General features: G+C 35.7%; 1 long non-coding RNA gene across 1 annotated transcript; it reads right to left on the bottom strand.

Annotated features, from left to right (window-relative positions):
• Positions 1-17,827: 17,827 nt before the first annotated feature.
• On the bottom strand, positions 17,828-20,131 carry LOC121413775. The gene is made up of 2 exons (XR_005969771.1): positions 20,069-20,131; positions 17,828-18,288 (listed from the first exon to the last, which is right to left on the bottom strand). It is a non-coding gene; the product is annotated as an uncharacterized LOC121413775 (long non-coding RNA).
• Positions 20,132-23,658: the final 3,527 nt, after the last annotated feature.

Below are 23,658 nucleotides of genomic sequence, written 5' to 3'. Positions count from 1 at the left end.
TGATTCGATACAAAAATGTTTAATACGCTGCTTTGAAAGTCCTGATAAAGTCTCTCGTTGTTTCACCTTTCATGACCGTAAATGACCTAAAATTGACCTTTTATATACATGTGCTTTATTTTTCTCTAACCTTAAAATGTATATTCAATTACCATAAGCACTATTTTTATACCTAATAATTTGTTTATTCCGTACACTTCATAAGCCATAATCAAGGGATTGACCTATGAAAAAAAGGATGGTGTGATTTCAGAAACGGATGTTGGCCCAAGAATGCCAACAATTTTATATCAATCATCAGATCATATGATTATTACGCTCTATAGAAAAGTAACAATTAAGAGAAATGTTACAAATTTGGTGTAATTTATGACGTCAGAAAATGAAGTTCCTCATGATGCCATGCAAGGTAGCACCCATCGGATTCTTGACATCAGACGTTGGCCCAGGGATGCCAACAATTTTATATAAATCATATAATTATTACGCTCAATAGAAAAGTAACAATAAAGAGGAATGTTAGAAATTTGGTGTAATTTATGACGTCAGAAAATAAAGTTCCTCATGATGCCATGCAAGGTAGCACCAATGGGATTCTTAACATGCACACTCAACCTTTACAAAAATGCATATACATGTAATACCTAAATTGTTTGTATTTAAACATGATTTCATTCTTAATATAAGAATTACTTACATTTCTAACATAATTTGACCTTTTTAATGACTTTAAATGAACTGTAACTGACGAACGCGCAATTTAAATGCCCAGCTATTATTTGTAGTTGATTTTCATTAGCTTTAATTTGATACCAAATGTGATATGTTCATTCCGTAATACATGAAAGTCATATATAAGAGGTAGGCCCATGTGGAAAAAGTAGGCGTGGCCTATGATGTAAAAACTGCCCAAGAGTGGCCAGGTGGCACCCGTCTGATTCCTGAAATAGACAACCCATATTACAACTTTCAGCCAAATAAATGCATACATACTCAATTTGACGGTCATGTGAGGGTTCTACTTGAATACTACTAAATATATGAGGACATGTCCTTCGCGAACACTAATCTATTGCAAAGCGAACTAATCTTAACGGGAAAATGAAGTCACAATCATGCTCCTACCGTCTCCATAGCGCTCCCCCTCACCCCGGCACCGCCCCTGATTTGGTGTGTACACATGCAACGATAGGATGTTATAAGCCCAAAGAGGAACCATGTGACTATTAACAGTATAGCTGGAGCTATACAAAGACTACACAGGGTGTTTCTAAAAAAAAGGTAACCGAAGTTCATAGGTCAGCTATATCAAGAATACATGATTTATTCTTGTAATTTCTACTCTTATTAACTGATTACTAGTAACTCATCAACCTTAATTTGACACCTTTCTTGCGAAGGGTACAAAACCTACTTTTCCGAGTTTGGGGGTTTTAATGTACATAATGTACGGGATAATGTACCTACTTTGTTGGTAAAGTTATGGTTTCATTAGAGTTCTCCCTTCAAAATTTCATGGACATTTTATACTTTCTAACATCTTTTGCGAGTGAATGTCACATTTCTGGTGTGTAATTGGAATTTTGGTTGAGCACATCCTTGGTCATTAAATGGCACATGTTTGTCATTAGAAAGATATTCTTCGTCACAATCCCGCAATGGTTAAAAGGGCAATGCACGTACGACATGCAGCGTTGACAGGGGAGGTACTGTGAAAACGTTTAAGGGGTTGGTGCAAATGTAGGGTGGGGATGAATGTGTTCAACCAAGGTGATATCTCCTTGGTTCAACAGAGATTGAAGATAGGCAGTTGATATGTAAATGCCAGTGACTCCCAAAAGTTGACACTGCGCACAGCATTTCAATGAAATTTGAAGGTAAAATCGGATGAAGCGAAAACCTATACCTGGAAAATAGGTTTTGTACCCTTCGTCTTCGAAGGATCACAACTCTATAACCAGCGACAATGGAGACCTAAAAAAGGTGTCCTATGAAAGTCTTGAGGAATTACTCAGTCACGTAAAATAGAAATCATGAGAATGAATCGTGTATTCTCGATATAGCTGACCTTTGAATTTAGGTTACATTTGCTTTGAGACACCCTGTATGTTTACAGGCTTTGGCAAAGGACACTTTTATATAACCTGAATACATTGGGGAATTCCACAACCGGGGAATCCCCGAGTACTTCAGAGGCTTAGGCGTATATAGCATGGGTGTCGATCGGTGTTCATGGTTGGTGGTGACCTACATAAATTTTTTTTCTGTGAAGGATTTTTTTTTATCTTCTCAGTTTAAAGGGGGGGGGGGGGGTTGGGGGTCAGTGGCTTCTTGAATATGACATTGTTAGGGAGAAAGACATGGCATAAAGTGAGAACATTTCAAATAAAACCTACGACTACGAGCAAGTGGAAAGCGATCGAGCTAGCAAATATTTTTAATACGAACATCTACTTTTGTTACAGGTTTTGACATCGTATTTAAAATATGTATCGCATTTTACCCTTTTTCACATTTTGAGAAGAACAAAAAAGACTTGAAAATGAGCAATTTTGAGGACGATTGTCGGTTATCAAGGCTATTTTCTTTTTAAATACTGAATTTTAATTTCTCCTTCTTTAGTATGTAGTTCTCCATTAAAGTTACATCATTAACGTGAATTAATAAAAAAAGCAATTAAATGAAGTAATAATCAATGGGGTGTAACTGCGGTGTTAGCATAATGTACATGATATAATCGGCCGGATTTGAGGAGTTATCTTGTCCGTTGGGGGAGGAGGGGGGGGGGGGCGACTCTCTCCTTTAGGTTACTGTTTGAAACCCGAGGGGCACTTCACCACCCCCACCGTTTAAGATGGGCCAATAATCTTACAAAATATCCACCTTTGGTATTGGGTGGCTTGATCTGGCGATGGGGAGACGTGAATTTCGACTGCGTGTAGTCGAAAATTTTATACATACACACACACCCTCACACCCACATATATATATGTTAAATGTCTGCCCATTTTAGCTTTGTTCTTATAAAAGAACATAGATACATACATGTAAACAAATATTGCGAGCGCGAAGCGTGAGCTAAATTTATGGAAAATGTCTTGTATTTTATGCTGAAAGTTGAAAATTTTGAACAATGTTTGTGATTCTGGACAAGATGCTTATGTGACATAAAATTACTGCACAGCGAGAGCGAAAACAGATTTGTTTAGTTTTAGTGTACGTTTGGCCTGATCGAAAAGGGACCTTTTATAAGGACTGTTTGTAGCCGGACCCTTGAGGACGATATATATTTCAAATATCAAGTAATGCGAGCTGAATATATTTGACATTCCGACCTAAAAACTGGACATTCTAAGCACCTCCATCATCATGAACAGGATATGTATATAAATATACAATTGATGTGAGCGCGAAGCGCGAGCGGAAACAAAGTTGAGATTTCAGACCTAAAAATGGGACTTTCTAAGCACTTTATGTAATTATGAACAAGTTATATATAACTATACAATTGAGGCGAGCGTGAAGTGCGAGTGGAGACGAATTGAGGTTTTAGACCTAGAAACAGGACACTCTACAGTGCGTATCCAAAAAAAGTTTACACTTTGAAAAAGCCCTGGGAATTAAAAAATATACAACATGTGGGTAATTTTTTCACATATAATCTTGGGTTTGGGTCTCATCTATCCAATGAAAGTAAAAGTTTTGTCAGAATGTTACACTTGAGTGAGCACTGTTCATTTTCGTAAAGCTCGCAACTGTATAATAATTAAGAGAAGCATGCCAAAAAATTATTAGTTTTATGAACTATATGTCTTACTGAAACTTATGTCACTATATATTATGAGTTCATTTAATAGTTTGGTCCATGATGAGCAAGGATAATCGTTGAAACATGTATTTTCATACCATTTGTTGTATTTTCTTCATTCAAAATAGTTTCTTCTTCACTATGAGATAACAATCATGACAATTTATATTCCCAACACTAATTCCAGTGATATTTTTTGTTTACAAATGGTCATGTAAGGAATTCCCTAATTAGTATTTGATCGTAGGAGATATATACTATTTAATACAACTCTTCCACTAGAGAAGCCCACTAACAATTATACTAGAACAATAAAATCTGTTCTTATCCATAATCTCTGAAACAGCCTTTTAAATGACACAAGATTGTTGAAACTTACGTTACCAAAGCATGAAACTTACGTTACCACATCATTACAGATGCCTGATCCATTAATGTTTAAAGAAAAACTTGATAATCTTATTTATCGCTTATTCAATATTTTTTCTTTTTATAATTTACATTTTTCCTTTATACTCGAAGTATGATAATATTTAAGCCAGGTTCAACAACAAAACTTACAAATCAAATTATTGTACAGACAGTTATGTTTATTTACGTTCCACTGAACCCTTAACAATTAATGAATAAAAACACAATTTAACATGGTTTGACACAGAAACTCTTCTACATCTTAGCTGCAACAATAAAATTGGTTCAAAGTGACATACTTTTCTGTGAATTATCTATTTTTAATGTGGCTATATTTTGAAACTTACGTTACCAAAATTTGAAACTTACGTTACCTGATAATTGAGTGATTTATTTGGAAATAATATACCTGCAGATCAACGTAATGATTATGTTTTACATTGGGAGCTATATACCAAATAAATCCACAACAGTTACATACAAAACATGATTATATAACAAAAACAATGTATATTTTCAACTTGAAATACTCACCCTAAATTTTCAACCCGTCTTGTTTGCAGGTATAATTGTATTTTGTACAGTCGATACTCCTGGGAAGCTGTTGCTAAGCTTTCTAATGACCACTCGCAGACAGCGCATACCTCAACTATGTTTATTTTTATTGAATTAATGATTAATACAGATATTTCCGATTGTGTGGTAACGTATGTTACATCACGTATGTTACATCTGTGGATTAAATTGGTTAAGTTGGCAACATTACAATGAATCATAAGACCCCCATATGGGAAGGGAGATTCTACTCATTTAGTCTCAACTCATGAGCAATGATTCAGAGCTCTGTACCTTCATACATTTTATAAAAATGGTAACGTATGTTACACCTCTTAAAACTACTTTTTTCTAATCTCTCTTATTCATGTTACAAGTCGCACTACGTTTGAATCGGAATGATAAAGCATTGCTAAACATATATATATATACCCCTTGTGGTTAAAAAAGCAATGTAGTGGTGTAGTTCTCACTGTAATATCATAGCCGAATATGGAGTATAAAAATGGTAACGTAGGTTTCACTAGATCCGGAGACACATTTTCAATTGGTGTATTTTTTTTAAACTACGGTTAGTTCAAAAGATTTTGGTATATTTCATGGGACATTTAGCTGCCTTTATAAAGCTATGATTAAGTTTCTTCTCTGTGCTTATATATTCAAATAAAGTTGAAAAAACATGAAAAATTATTACTGGCGACATGCACTTTTTAGCCTGTAGCCCAAATTCAACCCTCCCCCAACGCTTTATTGCTTAAATTTTGCCTTTGAAATTATATTATCTTTTGTTTACATGTCCCTTGGCATCACATTAAAACACAAAAGCATTCAGAAAAATCTTTGTGTCTCCGAAAGATGAGCAAGAACGCTGGAGACATGATTTTTGACCAATTGTGCCGAAATAGTGGTTTTGGGCCGTTTTCACGCTGTGTTAAGGGGAAACAGTGAAATCAAACTTACCTGCGAAACATTTCTCATACATTTCCCTTGCACATTTAGTCAGTTGAAATAAGATGGATACATTCAAGCATTTTGTAACGATTTTGCCACCCAAACTGAAATTTCAACCCTTAGTAAGCACAACCTTTACCCTTTTTTGTGCCAGCTGGATCTGAGGACATAACTGACTATGAACAAAAGTTTATATCAGACATCTCCAGCATTATTTCACTCAATTTCTATCATTGAAAGTGGGTTTACATTTCATTTTTCATTTAATACTTGTTTCTCCACACTTTTCCCAAGCTTGGCAGCGATTAACAAAATTAAAATTAAGTTTAAGCAATTCCATGTAAATCACAGCTCAGTATAAAGCAAATATCGTCACGATGGCCTCGGTATGTGGGGGAGAGGGGTGGGGTGAAATGCTCTATTCGAAGCGTTTTGGGCAAGGAAACAAGTCAAAAAAGGTAAACAGATATCTTCAAATCAATTCTAATAGCTGAATTATACATGTTCATCATGATTAAGGTCTACTTTTATTCGCATAACTATTTCAAAGTTCTGCGCAAATCATTTTTCACTAACTTTTCATAAGTAAGTGGTGCTCACTCAAGCGGAATTATTTTTCGACATTTATCGTCATTTGATTAAATGGATCTGTACCAATGTTAAAATGTGGAAAAATCTTCAGGATATTACAAATGTATAATTTTATAGGATTTTTTCAAAGTGTAAACTTTTTTTTGATACGCACTGTATTGATGTTTTGTAAATCAGGAAAAGGATGGGTAACTGGGTGTCTTCCTACATTAAAAATGTGAGCGCAAATCACGAGCAAAAAATGACGTTTTAAGTAAATAATAATAAAAAATAATTAAAAAAGTTGCGTATCTGAAAAAACGTGCGCGCGTGTTTAGGTTTAGACCTAGAATCTGGGCATTCTAAATGCTTTTTTTATTATGAAAATCAATAATGAGAGCGCGAAGCGCGAGCTCAAAATATTTGATATTCTGATCTGAAAAAGGGTGAATTTAAGAACTATTTCAAGGACTTGGTAGCACCAGGGCCATGGCCCTTCCCCGTACATAAGTACATTATTGATAGGCCTATTTTGTTCTAGGGAAAAAATGGGTTTTTTATCGCATTTTCAAAGGATCGTGATGATCTGACTGCATCCCCCAATCTTTCACTGTGTCATAATAAGAATGACTTTCGCTTTAGCCCCCTCCTCCGTTTTGTTGCCCAAGTTAGTTTGTTTTTGTACTTGTGTCAAAGGCTTTTACTCCCGAGAATGCATCAGATTAAAAGGAATGTCGAGTGTACATAATTACTCGGCCAAGCTATCTCCCGGATTACCCACTGTCTCTCTCTCTCTCTCTTTATTACTTGAAAAACATAAACTGAGGGATTTCATTCCCCTTTTCTCTTTAGCGTTGCCCCCATTTATTTAGGAAGAAAAATCCGTGAACTATTACTACTTTCTTACCACCTTGATAGCACTTGGCATTGTAATTCCACTGCATGTTTCAAAACCCAGCGATGTGTAACATGTCAGCCAGGCTAGCCAGCAAATTTAACACGATGAACTTCCAGTTTGTCCTCATGTCAGCCTTAATCGTTTTATATATGGAGACACGTTCATGTCACGGTACATTTTAGATATCAAGGTAAATTGATCAGTAGTTTTCAAAATGAATCAAGAAGTCGCAAAGTCGCATTTGTTCGCGTCAACGATATTCTGTCGCGGTGAAGATAAACCCTAACCGATACACACATACATGTAAACGCACTATCTGATCAGAGGGGGGCGTGGCTATTCCATTCTCGAGTCAAACTTACATGACGTACAGTGGCGTAACTACGGGGGGGGCATGTGGGGCACGTGCCCCCCATCGGCTGACCATATAAGGGGGGGGAGGAGAAAAAGAGGGAGAAAGGAAGAAAGGGGAACGTAGTGGGAAAGAAGAAATTATTATTTATTATAATGGTATATTACATTAGAATCATGTTATGTTATATTACATACACTGTAGGAAACATTTTTATCATAACTTTATGAAACATAATTTGCTCAGGGTCTATGTTGTCATTGTTCCTGGTGCTCGCATTGTCTGTTTAACGAGATATATAAACCTGTTGTATGAAAAACTCCTGTTTCAAGTCAAATTACACCAAATGTATTATTGTTTTATGTAGTAACATACGCTTCATTTTTAATGACTACTTAAAATGATTGCCCCATGTTAAGTTCTTAATATGAAACATTTCCTGTCCGTGATTACGTTCGCATCAGTGGAGTGGTGAGATAATTCCTAAATTCAGTCTTTAAAATGTTCCGTTTTCTGATCTGAATATCAAAAATTTTCAGCTCGCGCTTCGCGCTCGCATCATTTGGTTAGTGAAATACGTATGGTCTTAGAAAATTCCTACTAGTAAGCCTTAGAATGCCCGCTTCATGTCTGAATTATCTAAATTTTCAGCTCGCGCTTCGCACTCGCAATATTTTGTTAGTGAGATGCGTATATAGTAATCATGATTAAAATGACTTCAAAAAGTGATTCCTGTCTTCAGATGTAATTCTAACAAAATCAGCAAGCGCTTGGCACTCTCATTAGATGACTATGGTGAGATATGTATACTGTTAAGGGATTCCTAAAATATAGTCCTTAAGATCTCCCTGTTTGGGGTCAATATATACAAAAATTTCGGCTCGCGCTTCGCGCTCGCATTGTTTAGCGAGACAAGTACGTATCATGATTACAAAATCGATTATAATGTCCCTTTTTAGGTCTGAATATCAAAAATGTTCAGCTCGCGCTTCGCGCTCGCATTATTTGATCGATGAGATGCGTATTTTCATTCATGATTACAATTACTATAAGTGCTTCCTTAAAATGTCTCTATTAGGTCAGCATACCTGACAACTGAGCGCGCTTCGCGCGGTCACTGGTGCCCCCCCCCCCCAATGCCGTGACCCACGGTACGCCACTGATGACGTATACTTATTATTGTATTCTACTGAAACACCCGGTGTGCAGGTAAGTTCATTGTTAAATGATGTGTCCTTTGTAAAAAAATACAAAAACTGATATTTTTTGGCAAATCAGTACTGATATGAAAACACGCATTGCACCAAAGTACTAGTGTCTGGTCAAAGATGGTGTGGCTATTCAATAATATGCTCGATCTTTAAATTGATAAAACAGTATGAAATGCATTTTGTCCTCTCGGTGTAATTCATTTTTCATAAATATCGGGCCCGAACTTTCAAGCAAAATTACCAGCCCAAACGCACATTTCGGCAAACAATGTCTTAGAACCTAATTCGCATCTCTTTTCTTGAACCCTACGAACCCTATTGAAATTATCAATATTACTACATGGGCATGGGCAGAATTAGTATGTCTCTAATTTTTAAAAAAAATTATTCACCCGCTTGCCAATCCTCTTAGTCACATTTTTAATAAAACATTACCACAGGGTGTTTTCCTGACTTATTCAAAATCGCCAAAGTCAATCCAATTTTCAAAAAGACACTCCTCATGAATTTAGTAATTATCGCCCCATTTCTCTTCTCACAAGTATATAAAAAATATCATAGAAATAAAAGTATATAACAGACTTTATAAATTCGGCAACACATTCTGCTAAACTCTCATCAATAACTCAACAAAATTAACTTTGATCCAAATCTATGACAAGTGGAATGCCTCTGGCCGTCTCATCTGCATCACGCTATTCAACATAGCAGCAGTGCTGACTTTGAAAACTACTACTGTATAACTCGCACAAGAAGTTCAGTGATACTTGGTTACTCTTATTTCCACATTTTATGAATTAGACCAATACACTTACAGAGATAGGATGGTAATTCAACAAATACCCCCAATGCGGCGAAACGTCATTGATCTCACATGACCTTTGACCTTGATCATGTGACCTGAAACTTGCACAGGATATTCAGTGATACTTGATTACTCTTATGTCCAAGTTTCAAAAGTCAGATCAATAAACTTGCAAAGTTATGATGGTAATTCAACAGATACCCCCATTATGGCCAAAGTTCATTGACCTTTGACCTTGGTCATGTGACCTAAAATGCGCACAGGATGTTCACTGATACTTGATTACTCTTATGTCCAAGTTTTATGAACTAGACCAACATACTTTCAAAGTTATGATGGTTTTCAACAAATACCCCCAATTCGGCCAAAGTTTATTGACCCTACATGACCTTTGACCTTGATCATGTGACCTGAAACTTGCACAGGATGTTGAGCGATAATTAATTACTATTATGTCCAAGTTTCATGAATCAGATCCAAAAACTTTTAAAGTTTTGATTGTAATTCAATAGATTCCACCAAATCCGCCAAAGTTCATTGACCCCAAGTGACATTTGACCTTGGTCATGTGACGTGAAACTCATGCGCAGGATGTTTGGTGATACTTGATTAACCTTATTTCCAAGTTTAATGATCTAGGTCCATATATTTCCTAAGTTATAATGACATTTCAAAAACTTAACCTCAGGTTAAGATTTTGATGTTGATTCCCCCAACATGGTCTAAGTTCATTGACCCTAAATGACCTTTGACCTTGGTCATGTGACATGAAACTCTAATATGATGTTCAGATATACTTGATTAAACTTATGGCCAAGTTTCATGAACTAGGTCCATATACTTTCTAAATTATGATGTCATTTCAAAAACTTAACCTCAGGTTAAGATTTGATGTTGACGCCGCCGCCGCCGCCGACGATTAAAGATTATTTAAGAAATCTAAAACAATACATCACATTTAATGATTATAACTCTGATTCACTTTAGTTCATCGTGGTGTAAGTCAATACTCCATTTCAGGCCAATTATTAATACTTACAATAATTTATGTCAATGACATTATCAATACATCATTCATTTTATCTTTTGTTTTATTCACTGACGACACAAATATTTTTGTCATATAAATCTCACTTCCTTAAACAATAATGAAATGAATAATATAGCACAGTGGCTTAAGTCTAACAAATTATCTTTGAACACAAAAAAGACTCAGTACTCGGGGGGGGGGGGTAGATTAAAAAGGGACCTGTTAAGGACTGTTTGAACATGAAGACGATACTTAAACAATCAAATGATGCGAGTGCGGAGCGCGATCTGAAAACTTTTTGACATTCCGACCTATTAACAACTGTACATTCCAAGCACTACTACTACTACTACTACTACTACTACTACTACTACTACTACTACTACTACTACTATCCCCATTCGTGCCCGCTTTCTTTACATGTTTGGCGGTCTCTAGCACAAGCTCTAGCATCATTCCAACTCTTCCACCAATAGGTTTTCTTTCTTTCTCTACAGTTCTCCTCCATGTTGGTTTCGGTCTACCCCGTTACAATTTCCTTCTGGATTTAATGTTAGAGCAATGTACAGTAAAATCATGATGGTTATCTTGCTTTTTGAGGACATGACCTATCCAATCATGCCAATTCCAACGTCATCCATGCCAATAATAATTGGCCAGAATATTCAAAGTGCTATTTTTAGGCACTAATAATTAAACCAATCTAAATTTTCTTCATCACTTTTCATTCACAACCATAAAGTAATACAGATCAGGGGCCGAGGAACGGTTTTCCTATTCTTAAATTCCTAACCTTCTTGTGTATATAAAACATCATCTTATTTATTATTTTTTTACGTATTTATCAGTATCAGCATTATTATCATTATCATTGTTATTATCATTGTGTGAAGGTTACTATGATAACTGTTTGATAAAACAGGGTTTTTCATGAGATTTCTTAAATTCCCTAATGGGGGGGGGGGCATACAGAAGGGACATGGGATCATGGCCACCAATGTCATTCTCGAATAACCAACAGTTTAAAAAAAGCAAAATGGAGGAAATAAGCAAAAGTAAGAAAGGATCGGCCTATTGCCAAGAGAATTAAAATATGACGTTACGTTCAAATGTTCTCATCATGCTCCTACCATAGAGCTATTACAGATCCTACCGTCTCTGTAGCTCCTACTCACCCTGGCACCGCCCCCTAAATTGATAAGTACACAGTTAACGAAAGGATGTTATAAGCCATAATAGGAATCGTGTGACTGTAGACGACAGCAGCTGGAGCTCAAGGACTATATTTACAGGCTTTGACAAAGAACAATTTATTTATAACCTGAATAATAATACTGGGGAATTCCAGGACCGGGGAATCCCCGAGTACTTGAGAGGCTCAGGCGATCGGTGTTCATGGTTGTGGTAACCTACATAAATTTTGTTTTCTGTGAATGATCTTTTTTTAGGATAGTAAGGGGGGGGGGGTCAGAGGCAAGACATGGCATAAAGTACAAACATGAAATATAAAAGCTGCTAACGAATAGAGAGCGACGTAGCATTTTTTTCTATATTTTTTAATGCAAATATCTAGTTTTGTTATAGGTTTTTGACATGGTATTTAAAAATATATATCCCATTTTACCTTTTCCCCTTCTTTTTTCATTCTTTTTTGGACAAGGTTTTTTTTTTGGTTCATTGCCCCCAAGCGGCCAAGCCCAACATATGTACGCCAGTCGGAGTGGGGTAGGGGGATCGGGGAAGTAATTTTAGGACGAGTTCAATAATGCAAGCGCAAATGGCTAGCTGAAATTTTTGAAAAATTGACCTGAAAATAAACAATTTTAAAGACGATTGTCGGTTTTCATGGTCATTTTCCTTTAATGCACCCTTTTGAATTCCCCCCTTTTTTGTTCTCCACTTATTTTACATCATGAACCTGAATAAAATAAACAGGACACATCCCATGTGGTTGGTTGCGGTGAGGGCAGTGGCTTACCGTGGGTCACGGCATTGGGGGGGGGGGGGGCGCTCAGTTGCAAGGTTTACTGACCTAAGACTTTTTAAGGACAGTGCCATTAAACGGATATGTATGTCACTGATCAAACAATGCGAGCGTGAAGCGCGAGCTGAAAATTTTTTATATTCAGACCTAAAAAGGGACATTATTAGCAAATTTTTGTAATCATGAAAAGTACCTGTCTCGCTAAACAAACAATGCGAGCGCGAAACGCGAGCTGAAAGTTTCGTATATATTGACCCCAAACAGGGATATTTTAAAGACTTTTTTTTAAAAAAGAATCCATTAAAGTATCTATATCTCACCATAGTCCTCTAATGCGAGTGCGAAGCGCTTGCTGATTTTGTTAGAATTACATCTAAACATATGAAGCACTTTTTTAAGTCATTATAATCATGATTATCTCACTAATCAAGAGCGGCTTTCTAAGGCTTGTTTATAGGAATTCACCAAGACCATACGTATTTCACTAACCGAATGATGCGAGCGCGAAGCGCGAGCTGAAAATTTTTGATATTCTGATTTAAAAAAAAGGACATTTTAAGACTTTAAAATGGGGGCAATCATTTTAAGTAGTCATGATAAAAAGTATATATCACTACATAAAACAATAATAACTCAAAGTGCGAGGAAATATATTTGGTGATTTACTTGAAAACGGGAGGTTTTAGTACAACAGGATCATATATCTCCTTAGACAGACAATGCAAGCACCCGGAACAATGAAGAAATATTCCCTGAGCAAATTTTGTTTCATAAAGTTATGAAAAAAATATTTTTATGTAATATAACTCATTATTATAATTATAATAAACAATAATTTCTTCTTTCCCGCTACGTTTTTCTTCTTTTCTCCCTCTTTTTCGCCTTTTCCCCATTTTTTTTTGGCCAGTCGATTGGGGGAGGGGGTGGTTACGTAGTTACGCCACTGGGTGAGGGGTAAGTCATGTTTCAAAACATAGTAGGTAGATCAACACGTTGACACTGCCTGACGTTAAACAAAAATAAGATGATGGGGACAGACTACCCGAAAGTCTATGACTTTGGCTTTTTTTACATCATATCATAGCGCCCTCTCTCATTACTTGTACTGCTTACTGCAGAAGTCTACCATGTTTATGAATGTAAGAATGACTCAAGTCCCTATAATTCTAAAGCGACCCCAGTCCACCAAACAAAAGGCTTCACCCACAAGCAACTCAAATATCAATATCAATTAAAAAAATGTTCACGTACACTTAACTTGTTTTATGATGTTCTCTGATGTCTTTTGGCCAAATATACTTTAATTGCACAAATAAAAAAAAAATCTCGTTTTTTCGGTTTTCTCGAAATTACCTCCTCTGGACTTGGGCATGTTTTATATTCATATAATGATATTGTGAAGGAAACCCCCCTTCGTGAATAGGAAAATCTCATCTTAAAAGAGATATTTAGATTTCTAAAATGTCCTTTTCATCTGGAGTTTTGTTTGTTTACATAACGTAACTGAAAGCCATTATAGTCATTGAATGAAAGGTTAAGTGCCGGTGATCAGCTGTTTTTACTACGTGAACTGTGACCTGAATTCCAGAGAGAGACTGGTGAATTTCTTTGGATTAATTGTTAGTGTGCGAGCATACGTGTTAGCGCAGAGGAAATGGTATATTTCTGCTGAGTCACGCCCATAGAGTTAAATACGTACTAAACTAGAGCGCGCGCTCCCCATAGTGCGCGTACAAACGAAAGGTCCCTAATTGAAGATGGGCTCGCACGCGCGGATCAGGGCAACTAACCCGGAAGTCGCGTAAGCTACAACGTGTAAAGGCATTGGGACCGTCGAGGGTCAAGAGCAGGCTAAGAGTAAAACTCCAATAAAAACAGTTTGAAATGACAGGAAGAATAAGAAAAAACAAGGCAAATAAAAAAACAGTATTTAGAGTTTATTGATGAAAATAAAAGCAATGCTTTCTACTGTGAATAACTGAAGCACTTCGAGACCTACGTGCGAAGTCTCGTAAACTCTAAATATTTTTTCCCATCTCCACCAACTTTTTTTGATCCTTTTCTGTCGTTTATTAGTTTATGCTCTCTGTCTGTATCTCTCTCTCTCATTCCCCATATCAATACGATGTTTTTTTTAAATCTATTTATTTTTTGTAACCAATTATTCTGTCAATGTATAAGCCCAGATTTATATGCATTGTAAAATATATCTACACAAAACATCCAAATCATTCCATGTCAGTACAACATGAACCGCTCTAGAGACTCAATTCACCAATCAAATGTTCCAGGTTATTTTCAGTAGCATCACAAAGAGGGCATTTCCCCGGTTTTTTTCAACTGAACAAAAAATATATAGCAAATGCGCCCACGGTCGTACATGGGGGGAGAGATTTTTTTTCTTTACTTTTAACTAACATTTTTTTATGAAAATTTTCACAAAATCCGCCCAAAGTGTGCATGAAACCCTCCGATTTCACTTCAGAAAATGAGAAAGCGCCCTGACAAGCTCGTTTGCTATGTTCTCTCGCTTTCAAAAATTTGAAAAATCTTTGAAAATTGTATGTGTCTTGGCGCCAGAAAAAATTCTGCATACGGCCATGAATGCGCCTCAGTCTGCTCCCCCCCATATTTCCAAAATCATGTTGCTGCCACTGTTGATATTTCAAACAAGACCCCCCCCCCCCCGAAAATTTTCATGAACAATATACCCATAATTATACTGGTATGGGTCAAATTCCGTAAGTTACAGAATTTGACAAATACAGTTTATTTGTAAAGTACAGGAGAAAAAAATAGACTAAACAAGCTATTTTTAGCAAAAGCTCATTGTTTCAGTCGAGATCATTTCATTTTCTTTCCATCTTCTCACTCCTCTTTTCTTCACATAAATAGGTCTCTAAAATTCTCATCTTCCTCCAATCCAATGTCTAATTCCACTACCACCAATACCACAACCACCACCAATAAAAAACAACCAAACAAACACACAAACAAAAATTTTCACCTCTTTCATTCATTGGAGATCAAAAATAAAAGGGGTATGCATGTCAGTTTCAATTGAACAGAGTCAAGACTATTAAATGCCATTTAATTGCCATTATAACTTTTTTGTTTACTTGAAAAAAGGGGAAAGAAAATTTGTTGCAGAGGAATCAGTAACTGAATCGTCTAATAGTATTACAGCATTGGAATACATGGTATTTATTATCATCAACATCATCATCAAACTTGATAGGCTGGCGGCAGATGATTCAAATGTAGTTATTATACAGAAAAATAAATAATCAAGACCAAGTACAGAAAAAAAGATTGAGAATGAAGAATAATCTGAAAATTAAGAAAGGAAGAGAGATAAATACCCATAGTCAGAGCACAAACAATGGAGCCTTCTGAAGGGAGTGGAGGTCTTGTATCATAGCTCCATAACTAGGATATGTTGCTTGTCCTATCTCCTTCCTCCTTTTGAATTATTTTTAAAATTATTTTTTTTTTTTTTTTTGGGGGGGGCTTTGTTGTTATATAAAACCTCATAACAATGCATGTATTTCAGTACAAAAATTATTCTGTAATAAAAAGTTATCTTCTATAAAAAGCAGCAGAATGTTAACTGTTCAATTATATATATTATATTTCTATTATATATATTATTATTATTATACATATTATATTTATATCATATATCATCTTATATATACATTATATTTCATTAATATAGAAATGTGCATGTACTGTATACCGGAATATGCAAGTACACCATAACAGAAAGCCCAAGATGGCATACATGTCCCTTGGCTAAAGGTGACCTTTCTGACAGAGTCTTTATTTCATTTCAAAAAGTTGGCATATTGTTAACATGGGTGAGTCTACACAGTTTCAAAATCATTTTTTTTTTCAGTTGGTTTCATTGAAAATATTTTTGTATGTTATAAAGTGATGCCTCTACGCCACTCCTTTCATATCATAAACATATATTTTCCAAAAAAGCCAACAGCTCAGCAAAAATATGTAAATGTCATAGTCATAGGTTATGTCTCCGTGTCCAATTTGCCCCCATTTTACTGTACACACATACTCAAAATGGCAATCTTATCATTGAGAAAATGCATTGTATACATCCAAAAGAATATCATACAAGTGATATATGCTTTGCTCCCATATTGTTTATATTGTTTATACGAATGCTTTTGAATTACAGTTTTTTAATTCAGATTTTCAATCAATTATTCATTCATTTATTCATTCATTTTTATCATTATTTTAAGGGGATGTACATGTATAAAAATGGTAGTACATGACTACATGTACAAAACAAAAGCCCCTACGGCAATTGTTCTAAAGTAATATCTTGTAACTGGATTCATGACTTAATCCTGGAACAATAAAGCAAGTAGATAATATATCTATCCTCCTCACCCCTTTGTGCATACATGAACAAAGTTTAAAACTGATCTGTCAAATAGACAGAAGGATAAATGGAGGACCCCAAAAAAACAATTTTCATTTTTTGGAAAAATTCTGGTAAGGAAAATGACAGTAAATGTATTTCAAAGTTAAAATCATGTATATTGTTGAAAGTCAATATTAAGTGATCTGGGTCCCGTTGCATAAAAGTTACCATTATGGTAACTTAACCATCCAATGGTAACTACTATGGTAACAATGCTCATCAGCCAATCAAAATCAAGGATCCCTTGAAAGTTACCATTGGGTGGCAAAGTTTCCATGATAGTAACTTTTATGCAACGGGGCCCAGATATAACCATACAGCCCTGTTATAACAATGTAATTTTGCTGATCACAAGCCTTCATGTTCTTTTTCTTTTAATCCTGACTTCTGAATCCTGGGAGATTAGTGACATTAATAACAAATTGTCCGAGTTCCAATGTCCTTGTTACAGTCAGGTTTGTCAAAATTACTGACCTAGAAGCAAAATTGCCTTCGTTAATAACAATCAGCCATCAAGAAGACAAATTAACATAATGACGAGTGAACAGCCTGTTGTAATGATGGGAAACAGTCTTAATGTACAGCGAACTGAAATGCCTTAAGAGCTGTTGTACACAATGATCACCTTCATCTTCTGAATATTATTGATATAAAATGTTGCTTTTAGGTCTTTAAACACCTTATGCCTATTAAACAGATTCGATCACTTTTTGTTGAACGCTGTGTAGAATAGCTTTACATTCTTTCATGGGATTGGAGCTGGTGCACAATAGGTTTCTACGAGGCCTTTTTAATGGCTGAACGACGAGTGAACAGCCTGCCGTGATGTTGGGAAACAATCTTAATGTACAGCAAAATGAAATGCCTAATGAGCTGTTCACAATGGTCATTTTCATCTTCTAAATATTATTGATCATAAAAATGCTGCTAAGGAGAGATGAGATGGTCTTCTCTCTCGTCTTGATTTTTCTTTTCGCAAACTTGAGTTCCTTCATTGTTTCAGCAAGCCTTTTCCGAGTGTCTTGCAGCTTTTCTTTCATCAACTCCTCATTCAAATTAATGAATGTTCATTGTGAATCCTTTTGGGTGAAGGCCCAGATGGTACTGTATCCTCTGTTGGCAGACTTCTTTTGATGGGAGGCTTCCTCTTTTGGATGACAGGCTGCTTGAGGGGTGGATGACAAAGAAACAAAGAAGGGACTGCCTGTGCCGTCAGTGTATGCCTGTATTTTTCTCTGTCATCCCTTGGATGAATACATGTACCTGCAGTGAAAAATAACATCAGAGGAAACATATAATATGAAACAAAGTAAGGAATACCTTCTTTTCAACTGTCTATGAGATTTCTTAGCTTCAATATGCAAGAAGATAAACTCATTTTTCTCAAAACACAGAGGATGGTAATCTCATACGTACATGCTAAACACAGGTTTAAGTCCAGAATAAAAAAGACTTTATCCACACTTCTATGCAATGTGCGGTTTCATTTTCCTTATTAAATGGGGAATCCAACCTTGGTCATAACATGTTATGTGGGAAGGAGAAAATAAATAAAACAGATTGGTGAAATTTTGAAAGGAATCCGACAAGCAATAAAAAAGTTATGGTTGCTTTAAAATTAAGATCTTGCCAATTAATGCAAATTTCAAATTGGTTACTGTGTAAGTAAATTATGACAAGGCGCAAGGATAACTTCCTCATAGGCCATGCACTAATTATCAGGGATTTGTGGTTTTCTGTTAAGTAGCTATTCCCTTGGGGCAGTAATCAAAATATATATGTATCCCAGGTGGCATATTGTTTTATGTCCACATGAAAGAAAAACATAATTTGAAATAAAACTTGAAAAAAAAATTTTTAGTCATTTTAAGTATTGGGGCACATGGAAGAGTAGTAGTCTATGCCTGACATCACTATAACATCACATGTGCAGCCAATTTGAAGTCTTGCACCTATCAACTTGTCTGATTCTTATCTTTCCTCTAAAAACAACTTTTCATTTGGGTTGGATTCCACTTTGATATTCATGAAAAAGTTAAGTTTACCCCCCCCCTCCCCCCCCAAAAAAAAAAAATTACACTCATATACAAGTAGTCTCTTTGACATTTCACTGCTAAAATATTTTTGGGACACTTACTATTGCACGATTATTGCAGGATTAAAATAATATGTACTTGGTAAATTAGTTGCAAATGCACTTCATAAAAGTGTGTTCAAGTTCTATAAGGGTCACCCTCCACTGCACTACATGTACTCTACCCTAAGGGCATGAAGGGAGTGGACCGAACACACCCTCACCTGAGGTAATGAGTAGAGTACTTTTGTATGTTAAACTTTGGCAGCTCATTATGGTCTAAGCTAAATCATAAAAAAATTCAACTAATTCAGGCTAATTTCTATGTTTGATAAATGTCAAAACCCATTTGCGCGAAGTCAGGTGATTACCTGCTGAAACAGGCAAAAAAATATTCAAACAAACAATGAGCGTTAAGTTTATGCGTAGATCGAGACCTCACATTTACAGGATCTATGTTTATTATCAAAGTTTGTGTGAATGCTTTTTGTCTCTGATTCAGCAGGTACCGTAATCACTTGACTTGGCGCAAATGGGTTTCGACACTTTTACAAATAATCATGACAATGGCTGTCATGGGCATGGCTGCGCACGTCTCAACCACAACAATGTCACTCATTGTCAACAACACACACAGAAACAAATTTTACCAAGTGACACTGACAGGAATAAATATCTAATCTTGACTCTAGATCTATCTATCCATAGAATATATGCTAGAAATTCTATCTGAATCCTACATTTTCTTTTAAAAAAAGAATACTTAATTTAAAGTGTAACATTTTTTCTGACTCGCAATGTAGTGCACAGCTTCGTCTTCAGAAGTACAGGCCCACAAAACACAGCAATTGGAATTGTTCAGTCCCACATACAGAAATTGTAGCAGTTGATTAAGACTAAGAGAACGTCAACTTTCTAACCCAGCCAAGGGAGTTTTTACATTCATTATACCAACGGGAGTTTTCTTACCGGTGGAAACAAATAGACGTTCCACTCTTCCAACGATTGGAGCAACAATAGCAGGCACAAGACTAAGAGCTTGGCATTTTTATTGTCGCCTTCTTCTTGTCGCCTTCGCGTCGATCAGCTGACTGCAGCAGTTCTAATTTCCACTGCACTACTGTGTGTGTAGCTAGCGCGCTAGCGTGCTCCGTTGCCCTGATGTAAAATGGCCGCCGTAAATCAAAAGGAACATGAATTTATCTCAAGTGAGCCCTCTAGTGTTTAGGTTTATATAACTCTATGGTCACGCCATAATCGCGTAGAGCCAGCAGTACGATCTATTTATGGGACCGGTATGGTCTGTTATGAAATTTTATGAGCGTTTAAATAGCTCTAAGTCAAATTTGAATCTTACCTTTTGTGTAAATTCCATGAAAGTTGATGACAGCACTAATTTATTGCTGGAATTTCTTCATTCATGTTTGGATACTGTTATTTTCCTTTATTCTGAGACGATTACCGGCAGTATTTTGAACTTTTCCTTGGATCTTAAGCTCTGATGCGCGCATACGCGCACAGACGCACTATCTTGTGTATTTTAAAGTACTGAATTTGCATAGCATCCCGCCGCGTAATGTTATGTGAACTGAGTGGTTTTTAAAGCACTAAAATTACATAACAACCCGCCGCGTAATGTAATGAGCTCAGAAATTGCCAAAATCCTGGGGGGCCAAAAGTCTATAAATAGGCGAGGTTTTCGAGAGTTTGCCATATCGTCTGCAAGCTCTTTAGAGTAGGATCGTTGAAAGTCTCTCACTCAATCTCTCTCTCTGAACCACTATTCATTGTTCATTCAACTTAAGCATTCTTCTGTGAGTACATTACGTCATAATATGACACTTAGTTCCATTCAGAGAATTCAGCGAGAATAATGATGAATTTTAGCTACGAATTTGAAATCGTTCGTCACCTTTTTGGGGTTCGTGACGATCTTAGGCAACCAATACTCTGTTGCATTTCTTTATAGTCAGCTTGGATTTATCAGTTGTTCACAGAAATTGGGCAGCTTTTGTTATTCTTTCGCAGACTTTGATTGATTTATCAAGTCTACTGATTGTTTGATAGATATCTAGAGAAGATATGAAAGCATTTATTGGTGCTTGTTTGTGTTCATTTTGACATGAACACAGCTGTTTAAAAGCAGATAGAAATTAATTGATGGTCACGATAGTGAACATGAATGCTGACTATTAATTTATCTTTCTGGAATCTCCTGAATGGATAATTCTATTTAATTACCTTATTTATGAAATTGGATAATTTATGCATTTTTATATTATGAATTTATTTCTGACTTGATGACTATATTTAGGCAGTCCTTTTAAGGACTCTTGACAGTCTGAATACTTAATCAAATTATCTAGTCAGGGAAATTAAATTACTGCATTGATAAAATTATTCTACCAACGTGGAAAAGGCTAGTGTCAGATTTTCAATCTCTAAACAGAGATTATCTTTTGGTCAGTAACATTTGGCATAAAACTGTCAAGTTGTTCTGGAATGTGTGTTGTTTTGGTATTGCTTTGAATATTGATCTGACTTTGGCATTTTTCCACATTGGTCGTTTAAACAATATTTATTGATAGAGTCGTTAACTCAATTCTAATTTCAGGATTAATGACTTTGGTTATTTATTTACATTTCTTACATCATATACAAATAGGATCAAAACTAAACAAAACTAGCCATCATGAGTGTGTGGATGTTAAGGTCACGTGTTACATAGTGTCAAGCATGCAATTCCCGTAGTTGTTAAGATCAGAATATTTGTAGTTATTAAGACCAGAATATTTTGTTATATCAAAATATTTAATGTTATATCAGAATACTGAATATTAATTCTGATTAAGATTACGATATAATCAGAATGACATGTAAATAATAGATGAGATGTAAATACCTGAGTATCAGAAAGCATTTGTAAATAACTTGTAAATAATTGTCTGTGCAGTCATTCACATATTTTATTAAGGATACTTGATGTTTATAGACTGAAGTAAACTCAATTTATGGATGAAGCTTAATTCTTCATTAGAGCATTGACATTGTATAAATAGTTGGTTGATTTACTTAACACTGAAATAGGAATAAGGTGTTGGTCTTTCAGACTTGTTTTGCTTAGCTGTATGCTCAGACAGCAGGGACGAGGTTAGAGTTTCCGGTAGGCTTTAATGCTAAGAAAGGTACTATGTGAGTCTATTCTTGAACCCGTGATGATTAGGGATATTTACGGATTTCTGAGGCTTTTCATCACACAGAATGTTGGATGTTGATACAAACTTCACACCGACAAAGTGAGTGGGAGTTTTGTAGGCGCTGTAAGGCTGGTAAACAAGGCCCGTTGAGAGGTTGATAGGATAAGAATATTTTTGGAGATTGGTGTGTTGTATTGGGTTAGTGACATTGGATGGAGAAAGATATTGAGTAACTGCTGGCAGTTTAGATAGGATTACTCACATAAGTCAGATCGACAGAAAAGAACCATTGGTCCTGGAACCTTTGTGGAGAGTAGTTTACAGTTTTAAGTGGAAATAACTCTGAGAGGGAACACAACTCTACGGAGTATAAAGTACGGAACTAAAGTAGGATGTAGCTTAGGTAATAATCAATACTTACAAACGATACCGATAGTGTATTTGTAACAGTAATACATAGGATTTATCAACTTAGCAATTAATTATTATTCTATTTATCATTCTTTCAATTTAAGAGTGACATGCACAGACTTACAGTTAAATTCTTATCTACGTAGAGTTAAGTTATACAATTTAATATTGCTCATTCCATATTCAATGAATTTTTATACTTATGTAAATTGATGTAAATATCCAAATTTTATTGTGAAATGTTCAGAAGAATTGTTAACTTCAAAATTTCTTATATTAAAGTTCAGTTGAACTTTATTTTATTTTTCTTAGGAATCAGTAATTGGACTTGCACACTTTGCATAGAAGGAAGATGATTAGTGATCAGTGTTTGAGAATGATGAATCCAATAAATTGGATTTGTTGTTAAGTCTTAGAATTAGAAATGGTGATCGATTGAGTAGTGATGATTGATTGATGATGTGATTAGGGATAAGAAGTACCGTACAATTAGTTTAAGCATTATTTAAGTTAGGGTTCTTAGTTTATTTATAGACCAACCTTGTATATTGCAAGAAAACGGAACGCGACATCGAGCTTGGGAAACTACGCTTACCTAGTGAGACCCAGTGATAAAGAGTGGAATCGAGAACTGAAACAGACTAGAATGATTGGTTGCGAAGCATAGCCTGATCACTATGGATGTCGATGTGCATAATTTAACTTAGGTGACTGCACGTGTGTGAAGTGGATATGCCTGAGCGTGTGTGTAGAAACACAAGGCGAACAAGTATTGTACGTGAGTGAATAGAGATTTTGCTACATGGCTTCTCTATCAAAGAAAGATGGGAAATTTTAGCTTTGTATTTAATTTAATCGAAGTCATTCAGTGAGTAAACTCACCTATTAAATTTTGTAGGTGAGTTTACTCACTGAGTGACTTCGATTAAATTAGAATACAAAGCTAAAATT

This window comes from Lytechinus variegatus, chromosome 4 (assembly GCF_018143015.1).
Source record: "Lytechinus variegatus isolate NC3 chromosome 4, Lvar_3.0, whole genome shotgun sequence".
Lineage (NCBI taxonomy): Eukaryota > Metazoa > Echinodermata > Echinoidea > Temnopleuroida > Toxopneustidae > Lytechinus > Lytechinus variegatus.
Note: the sequence above shows the minus strand (reverse complement) of the source record. Positions and strands in the feature narration are given on the sequence as shown.